Source organism: Bos taurus, chromosome 25 (assembly GCF_002263795.3).
Source record: "Bos taurus isolate L1 Dominette 01449 registration number 42190680 breed Hereford chromosome 25, ARS-UCD2.0, whole genome shotgun sequence".
In the NCBI taxonomy this organism is placed as follows: domain Eukaryota; kingdom Metazoa; phylum Chordata; class Mammalia; order Artiodactyla; family Bovidae; genus Bos; species Bos taurus.
Window position 1 is genome coordinate 37,096,143 of NC_037352.1, and position 9,695 is coordinate 37,105,837.

The window sequence follows — 9,695 nt, forward strand, 5'->3', positions numbered from 1 at the left end:
GAGAGGTTTTCCATGACAGTTCATGGAGTTCTTTATGGACACGATCTGCCAACTGGTGGGCAACAGGGATTGGTCTACTCTTAAGAAGATACTCTTTTACCCTATGGCAATTTTTTTCAGGAAATCATTCCATTTTTTTTTAAAATCAGAAAAACCAGTGAAGTAGTGAAAGAAATTATTTGAGGGCAGAATAGGTGAGGGCAGAAAATGGCCAAATTCATGGGTCCCAAGCTTCTCCTGGCAGACATTCACACTGACCTCTTGTGTCTCCACTCTCTGCCTCTTTTCATGTCAACTCGAAAAGTTTCCATTTTGTATTCCAAGTGGGGATACACACCCTCAGCTTCTCCTTAGCAGAGCTGCATTATATTGCATTTTTAAAAGGAACCTTATTAAATAGAAAGCGACCCAAAGAAAGAGGAGCAAAGAGAAGAGGCAGAGAACCCACGCAAAGACGTAAGAGGATGACGCACTGTGTCTCATCCGGGATCCAGCCACCGAGTCGCTCTTTCCCTCCAGCCCTCTCCTGGGGGTTGGGGTGGGGCAGAGAGAGCAGAACAGAAGCGAGTTCTGTCCCTTTTTGGGCCAGAATGAAGAGGAGAGGCCCCCACCACCCTCGCAGGAGGGACACGAGAGGGCGGCTGCCCTGCCTACCCCAGGTTTTCAGTCAGTGGTTCAACTGAGGTGTTGGATTTAAGAGGAGACTCCTGCCCTGGTACCTCAGGCCACTGTCCACAGAGCCTGCAGTCCCTTAGCCCAGAGTCATGGTGTGGCCACCCTTGGGAGCGAGGGCTCAGCTGCAGAGGGGCTCTGAGCAAGCCCAGGCCCTGAGCTTGGCCTTGAGCCCACACGGACATTCTCTGCCCAAGCTCAAGGCGCAGCCAGGCTGCGGATGTGGCTTTTCCCAGAGTGAAATCCAGTGATGCCTCACCAGCCTGTGGCCCTAGCAAATGACCCCAAGAGCTTTCCAGAGATCCTCCAGCACCGCCTGTAGCTCTGGTGCTGCCGAAGGTCTGAATCTGGAACTGAAGCAGTATTGAAGTAGGGCAAGGGGAAGAAGTAAGCGGCAGCTCTCTTGACTGTCACCAAAACCCAGGGAAGGGAAGTCCCCTGACCTTGAAGTGGGGCCCCAGCTCACCCAGTCCTACCAGATTGCCTCTTTCTTTTCTAGTAAAGACATCTAGAGAGGCAGACACGTGGGTTGTTGGGGAGGAGAGAGGCCGAAGAACCGCAGCCACCCCCTCCTCCCCCTCCAGCCCTGACACTTACACAGATCCTCGTGTTGACGTAGCATTGACGCAGATTGTCCAGGATGCTGGCCTCGCTCAGGAAGGTCATGTCCGCCAGGTTGCTGGTTTGGTAGAATTTGGGAGGGTTCATCTGCTGGATGTCATCTTCCTTCACGATGAGCGTCTGAGGGTCAAAACACAGCACGCGCATCAGGACATAGAACTGTCTCAACACCACGGCGGCATCGGGCAGAGTACCACCCGCTCTCTGGCTTCAAGAAAAAAACTGGATCAGTGGGTCCAACTCCCGGTGCAGCCATGTCCCGTCGACGTGGGACAGGGAGGAACATCCACGGCCCTCTGAGCTCTAGGTGCCTCCCCTCTGAAGTAGGGACGGCAATGGCTTCCTTGGCTGGTTGCTGGGAGGATTATATGGGCTGAAGCGGCATCAAGTAAAAAGACCTTGATGTTCCCTCCCTATATTCAAACCATCTCTGACCAGTGCTTCTCTTTCAGCCAAGTCCATTCTGGTAGCTGAACTTGCTCATTGATCCCAGGGACCCTGTGCAGAGATGTGACTCTTGCCCTCTGCCTTGAGAATTAGTGGTGGTTTCTAAATAGCAGTGAACATTTCCCATTAAAAAAAGGCATTCCCCTGCTCCCAGTAAACCACCTTGAAGGATAAAATTGAAAGCAAGCTAGCAAACAAGACCAAAAAAAAAAAAAAAAAAACAACCCAACAACGATGAGCCATATATATTTTAGGGTAAAAATAATACAACAAATTCCCATCCCCACTCTGCACCCCAGCTTTTCCCCTGTAAATGTGAACTAGCGCCAGCTCTTGTGTGGCAGCGACTGGGGCCAAAGCTTGAGACATGTGATCGGGAAAACAAATATCTTTCCGCTGCCTGAAGCCTGAGATGTGAGGCTCAAACACCAACTGGGATTTCTGGGACTTTTAATAATTTATGAGTTCAACAGGCAGATAATTTGAAATCTTGACGGTTCTGGAAAATACACCCAGTAATGGTCACCACGCCCACAGTAAATCCAGCTAGATTTCTTTCAGGGTCCATTTCTGGTAGTTTCCTGATCTCTGGGCCTCGCCCACAGGCAAACACTTGTCTTTCAGCCCCAGCAGAGAAATGGAGTTCTGTGGCTTTATCATTAAGAGCCAGATGAGTCGATCTTTTCTGTCCCAAACCCTGCTGTATGCCTGTCTACCGCAGATGCTCCCAGAAGTTGTGTTGTCCTTAAACTGTACCCAAACTGGGGCCTCTGGCGCTTCGCTCTCATCATCCATCATTCCTGGCAGCACTGCAGTGTCCTGCCCTTCTGAGAAGGATGCTTCTCCTGCACGTTAATCTTGACTTTCGTATTCAAACCCACTGGACCCCAGCTGTAGCCTCGTTTTCCTATGGCCACTCCTATCAAAGAGGGGCGAGGCACAGAATAAAGCTTAGATATCACAAGTTCTGATCATGGAAGGTCTCTGTCCCCTTATCCCTGAAATTAACCAAGCACTGATCCCACACACCCCCCACCCCCCACAGTCCACGTGGAAAATGAGGTGATGCTGTAGAAGGGGCATGGACGTTGGAGCCACATACAGTAAGCTCTGGGGTATTTTTTCCCCTAGATTTATCAGTTTTATTTTTTTTTTAACTTTTAATTTTATATTGGAGTATAGCCAATTAACAATACTGTGATAGTTTCAAGTGGACAGCAAAAGGACTCAGCCACACATATACATGCATCCATTCTTCCCTAAACTCCCCTCCCATCCAGGCTGCCACGTAACATTGAGCAGAGTTCCCTGTGCTGTATAGGAGGACCTACCTTTTTGTCATCTGTTTTAAACACAGCAGAGTGGACATGTCGATCCCAAACTCCCTGTCTCTTCCCCCGACTCCTGTACCTGGCAACCCTAAGTTTGTTCTCTGTGAGTCCAGATGCAGCAAGCTTTGAATCTGAATTCATCATTCACTGTCTTTGTAGCTGTAGGCAAGTTACCTAAAATCTCTTTAATCTTCTGCAAAACAGGGTTCATACATCCCACTACCATAAGGTTATTAAAAGCATTAAGCAAAATATCCAGTGCCTCCCCCAGGAGTTTGCTCCAGGTGAGGGGTCTCCTAAACCAAATTTTCTAGCCACTCTCTGAAGTCAATCCTTGTAGCTGGACAGAGTGTGGACCAACGCAGAGAGCTGTGCTAGTAAACCAGCTATACGGGGGGGAAAAATCCATGATTTGCACCTTTTGTCATTTCCACCATGGCTGACACCAGGATGCCAAAGGTTTAACGACCACCTGCAAAGCCCCTGAATGTTTAGAGTTGGATCCTTACAAGCCAGGACAAGGCAGCCCCAGCTCAGCACCACCATGCAGCAACGGGCTCAGTGCCACCATCTGTAGCTCATGACACTGGAGAGCTCACCTGGGTTGCCCAGGGTATTCCAGGTCCTGTCTCACAGCCCTCACACCATCATGGGCACGTAGCACAATTTCCTGATGGATGTGATGCTCCTTCTCACTCTTGATGGGATGCTCCTCCTCACTCTTAGAAAATTGATTCCATGTGAGAGCTGTCTGGGGCTTTAAAGATAAGTAACTCTCATGATGGGCTTCCCAGGTGGCTTAAGTGGTAAAAAGTCTGCCTGCAAATGCAGGAGCTGTAGGAGATGCAAGTTTGATCTCTGGGGCAGGAAGATCCCCTGGAGGAAGACATGGCAACCCACTCAGTATTCTTGCTTGGAGAATCCCATGGGCAGAGGAGCCTGGCGGGCTACAGTCCATGGGGTCGCAAAGAGTCAGTCGGACACGACTGAAACCACTGAGTGCACACACACACACACGCAACTCTCGTTACGATCTCTTGCACACATTCACTGTTTTACAGAGCATACAAAACCACTCTCATGTCATATCACATTGGAATCTCTACTGTGAGAAAACCAAAGGTCAGAGAGGGAAAGTGTTTTGCTTAGGGCCCCACAGGTCGAGTGTCATTGAGTCTGCACTTGAACCCAGCACAGGGGACTCAGAGGCATCAGCTCTTCTTGCCACCATGCCTCTTGAGTCCTGGGGGTCCAGGACTCAAGCTCAGTTCCATCCTAAGGATCATTTCCCACCCGGCTTGTTGGTGATCGTCTTCATGGTGACTTGGTCACCCTGTTCAGACTGGTTCTCCCCAGCAATGAAGCCCTCCTTCTCATCCTTGACCCAGCAGGACCTCTTGATATCATAGGGCTTGTTCATGCCTTCGATCCTCCCCTTATCGGGAGGTGCCAGGAAGGGCATCTGGTCCACATTAGCCACACATTCACCTTTGTGTGCACCGGGCATCGTGGCTCAGCTGAGGGAGGAGCAGGAAGGAGCCACCGGTGGGAGCCAGGGCTTCCCTGGGTGCCGGAGCAAAAAGAGGATGGTTTGCCAAGACTGTAGTACAGGCTGGGGCTGCTTCTCTCATGCCACTTTCATTGTTTTGGTGCTATTAGGTCTTAATAACTAAGAATAATGGCTTCCAAGGTGGTGCTAGTGGTAAAGAATCCACCTGCCAATGCAGGAGATGCAAGAGGCGAGGGTCAGGAAGAACCCCTGGAGTAGGAAGTGGCCACCCACTCCAGTATTCTTGCTGGGAAAACCTCATGAACAGAGGACCTGGTGGGCTACAGTCCACTGGGTTGCAAAGAGTCCAGCACGATTGAGTGACTAAGCACACACATACCACTGAGAATAACAAATAAACTGATAGCTCCTCAGAGTTGTGTACCCCCAGCCACCACACAATGCTTTTGCGTCTGTGGTTCCATATGCCCCCACACTAAGGCTGTGAAGTAGGGTTCAGGGATTTGATGTTATGGAGGAGAAGATAAAGACCAAGAGAGGTTAAAGCATGGACTTTTAACCATGAAATGGGACGAGAAAACAATTACCATTTGGTTTTCATTTTCCCGTAAGGTCTGAGCAGAGGCCACAAGCCACCACAGTCCTGCTCTACTGTGGCCTGTCCCCAACAGAAATCCCACTATTCTCCTTTCACGGTAGCATGGCTGCAGGCATCTCTAAATATGACTTACACTCATCTCAGCTTCAAAATGATGGTCTCATGAGACCCTCACTTAGAAGTTATTATTTAAAACTACTAACAGTAAAGTCTACTTTGAAATGCTATATCAAAAACTGATTTTTGAAAATATTTTGATAACTGAATTTTAATACCCCTGGTTTCCTTTGTGACCCTGCATAGTTTATTTTGTGCATTTAAAAACACTAACCTGAGCAGAGGGCCACAGGCTTTGTCAGATGCTAAGTGAGTCCCTGGTGCTGAATAATCACCCCGGCTCAGTGATTCTCTCTCTTAAGATGAGGCCAAAAAAAAAAAAAAAAGATGAGGCCAGCCGGGAGTCAAGGCTGGGCCTCTTGGTTTCCAAATGCAGACAGTCTCTCAGGAAGGCAGAGGACCGGGGACTTTTAGTAGCAGAGAGAAGTCAGGGGCATCCCAGTCTGTCTTGAGGGTGAAGGACCTTCTGGAAGGTTGGGGGAGCAGGTGGTTCTGAGCCCCTTTGCCAGAAGTGCTGTTCTCAAGCCAAGGGGACAGCCTTCACCTTTAAGCTGGAGACGGAGGCTCTCACAGTGGTGCTCCTGGGCCTCCTACTGCACTGAAGTATCCTTGGGGGAGCTCCAGCATTCCCTGCCAGTTTTCCAAAAGAGGCCGAGTCGGAACAGGAAAGTGATGGAGGCAAAGCCAGACGCGTTCTCCTCTTCTCACCTCAGTGTGGTGTCCAGGTTAGAGAGTTCTGGCCGAAGCCTGGGTTCTCCAACCCTTAAGCTGGTCCATTTCACAGAAAATGAGAATGAGAGAAGGGGTATCAGGGGTCCTGTGCCTTTGTGGCCCACTGACTTCTTTGTCCATCTGGCGATGTCTGTGCTCTCATTGGACAAAACTTTAAATTCAGGTAATAAAATGAATAAGATCACCAAGGAAACAAATGACATCGACATGTAATGAACACAGTATTAAACATGCCTGATACGGCAATACACGCACTTCTTTATGAAGGTATCTGGTAACACGATCTAACGGTGAAGGAGGAAACAGAACAGGCTCCATCTCGAAAGCAGGACTCTATCTTGGACCGGACTGTGGGCTTTGAGCTATATGCCCAATATCTATGGAAAGGACATACCAACTGGAACATCTGGCCCCCAGAAGGAAGAGCCCCAGGGATCTCCGTTGCCTAAAGAATACCCTAATTATCTGTGTAACCGAATAGAATCATACATTGTATTATGCTTATTGGGGTATGACCACAGGCCTATTGATAATTACTCCTCCACTGTTAAGGCATATGGCTTAAGACATATGATCATGGGTTAACTTTGATTGTATCTTTCTTTTTCCTTTGTTCAGACTAGTTTCAGGGAACCTTATACACTTAGGGTATATAAGACTTTCACAAAAACTGGTTGGGTTCCTTGGCTAAGAGGAGACTCTGCCTTGGGCCCGCCGGTGTAATAAACTGCACTCCACTATCTGCATTGTCCGTCTGAGTGAGTTTGTTTCCCGGAATGTGTGGCTACAACAACAGCAGGTCTAGTAACTTTCATTTTAAAGCAGCCGTGAGAATTAATCTTTTGAGCTCTCTGCAATAACTGATATATGAAAATACTGGTGATTTCCTTTGCTGACAAAGTCACAGGTACTGCTAATACGACTGTGGTTTGTCATCTGTGTTAAAAAGGGGGAGGAGATGGTACATTTCGGGTAAAGGTGGTGAACATCATGATGCAATTGTTCTCCTGCTGAAGACCCCCAAGCCCAGGGTAGGAACCCTACCCGATCCCCCCGGAGTCCCATCTCTGGTGGAGAGCATGGGGCTGGGAGGTCCCCGGTAGCTTTGGACTGTCTTCCTCCAGCATCTAGGAGACCAGGCTCTCAGCTCTGCCACAGTCACCCTGGGCAGCTCAGTGGCCTCGCTGGGCGTCCCCCACCCCCTTTCTGGAAGAGACACTGTCTCTTCATAAACTTTCTCTTGCCATTTGCTGTCCCTGGCAGGACGATCGCACTGCCTTTCTGCGGTCTCATTTTAGTGGTTCTGATTGACATAGATGGAAGTCACCAGGGAGATGAGACCAAAATCCACATGAAAAGAAAACGTGAGTATCCACAAGGTCAGATTTTTAAAATGCATTAGATTTGTCTTGAAAACAAAACAACTTCTCCTGTCTCTGTGCTGGGTTCCTTTTCAATCGTCCTAATTAGGGAGGAGGGGCCAGAAATTCTCCTTTGTTTATTCCAATTAAGTTGCTTGTATTTTTTTTTTTTAATGGTGGTTTTGCCACAAACCACAGGTGGCCCTTGTCCTGGCCTGGTGGCCTGGGGCACAGATCCCTGGGACCAGGAACCCTGAGGGCCATGCAGGCCTCTGACACCAGGAACCACCCCTCTCAGGAGCCACCAGCCTCCTGCTCAGTTGTGACCGCATCTTCCAGGGCTCCCTGCATGTAAACAACTCCTGCTCCCTGCCTCCCAGACAACTGCTTTTCCCAGTCATCTTTGATAACAAGATCCAGTTTTCAAAACCACAAACCACAAAACAGAGAAAAAAATCAGTGCATGGGATGCAAATGCTTAAAGTGTCTTAAGAGGAGGAGAGATGCATTGCAGAGTGTGGGAAGTGGGTGGCGGGGATTGAACCCAGCTCAAGTCCAACATCCCCGCCATCCCCTGGTGGGAGCCGGATGGTGCAGTGGAGTGGGGCTGATCTGGGTTCAAGCCCCTCTGTTCCTGTCTCGCTGTGGAACGAGGCAGCTCTCTCCTGTCCCCTAGGTCCAGAGCCCCGGGAGCATTGAGTGACGTGCCCACTCTGCAGCCCCTCAAGAAATGCCTCCTCTCTGCTCCCCCTTGTGAATCTCTCATTGTTACATCTCCTTTCCTTGGGTGGCTTCTCCATGGCACCCCCTCCCCATTCCCCACCTCCCCCAGCCCCCTCTGCGGTACTCACCTGAGGTCACACTGGAAGAGATTGGGTCCCCCCAGAGGCTGGCCTTTCCCTTTTATACCTGCCCTGCAGGTCTGAGCCAGCAAAACTTAAAAAAGAAGAAAAGAACCCCTCCAGGGCTCCAGTGGGCTCAGTAGGCCTCCCCTTCCAGGGCTTGACTGGATGCTCCCAGGTCCCTCTGCAGGGATCAGTGAATGCCCTGCTGCTAGGACATTTGCCTTCCTCCCAATGCCCTTGTGGGAAAACTGATGACCTCAGCCCAGGGGTGTCGGCTGTGGGCAGAAATCAAAGAGCTGGCTAATGAGTTTTCCTCTTAAAACTGTAATTGCACCATGCAGGGGGCTTACGCTCAAGGAAGAAGACATGGGTGGGCTCATTCAAGGCCCTAGGCATGGATAAGCCTGGATAAAAGCTGGTTGATGACTCTGTCCCTTTCATATGCTCAGGCCAGAAGTGTGAGCTTGGACTTCCCTCATCTGATCATGGCTGTGGGCCCCCTCCAGCCCACCATGGCCAGCAGAGCCCATGGGGCACCATGGTACAATGGCAGCTTTGAGTTCTGAATCTTGACCTCTAATTCTTCTGTGGTTTTCCTTGTTCTCCAGGCCTTGAGCAAGTCCCTGTCTTCTCAGGGCTTGTCTTTTCCATCCATAAAAGAGGATGGAAGGACCTTAAGAGTCCTTCTCTGATGGCTCAGATCGTAAAGAATCCGCCTGCAATGCAGGAAACCTGGGTTTGATCCCTGGGTTGAGAAGATCCCCTAGAGGAGGGCACGGCAACCCACTCCAGTATTCTTGCCTGGAGAATCCCCATGGACAAAGGAGCCTGGGGTCGCAAAGAGTCAGAGCCACTAAACACAGCAGGAGTCCTTTGTGACTTTCTCAAGCCCAGAGACAGCCTCTGGGTCTGGAGGGAGAAACTTGCCCAGGGAACTTCCTTCTGCAATCACCCCATCTCCACCCTCTGATCCCTAATTCACTATTCTTTTAATTGATAAAGAATTTAATGTAACATAAAATTAACCATATTAAGTAACTAACTCAGTGGCATTTAGTATATTCTCAGTGTTCTGTAGCTGCTTACCACCTCTATCTATTAACAGTTTGAAAACATTTTCATTAACTCAAAAGGAAATCTACAAACCATCAAACAGTTTCTCACCCAGCCCTAGGCAGTCACCAGTCTGCTCTCTGTCTTTATGGTTTTAGCTTTTCTAAGAATTTTAGAAGTAAAACCATACGACGGCATACAATGACTTTTGTGCCTGGCTTCTTTCATTTAGCATAACGGTTTCAAAGTTCATCTACACTGTTGAATGTATCAGCACTTCACTCCTTTTTAGGGCTGAATAATCCTCTTTCTCTTTGTTGGACCACAGTTTCTTTATCTGTTCATCCACTGATGGATATCTGGGTTGTTCCCACCTTTATTTTATTTTATTTATTTTTTTGTTTGTGT

At 49.0% G+C, this 9,695-nt stretch overlaps 1 pseudogene; it reads right to left on the reverse strand.

Moving 5' to 3' along the window:
* MYH16 (myosin heavy chain 16 pseudogene) overlaps nt 1-4,632 on the reverse strand; it is a 44,807-nt pseudogene extending 40,175 nt beyond the window's left edge.
* Nucleotides 4,633-9,695: the final 5,063 nt, after the last annotated feature.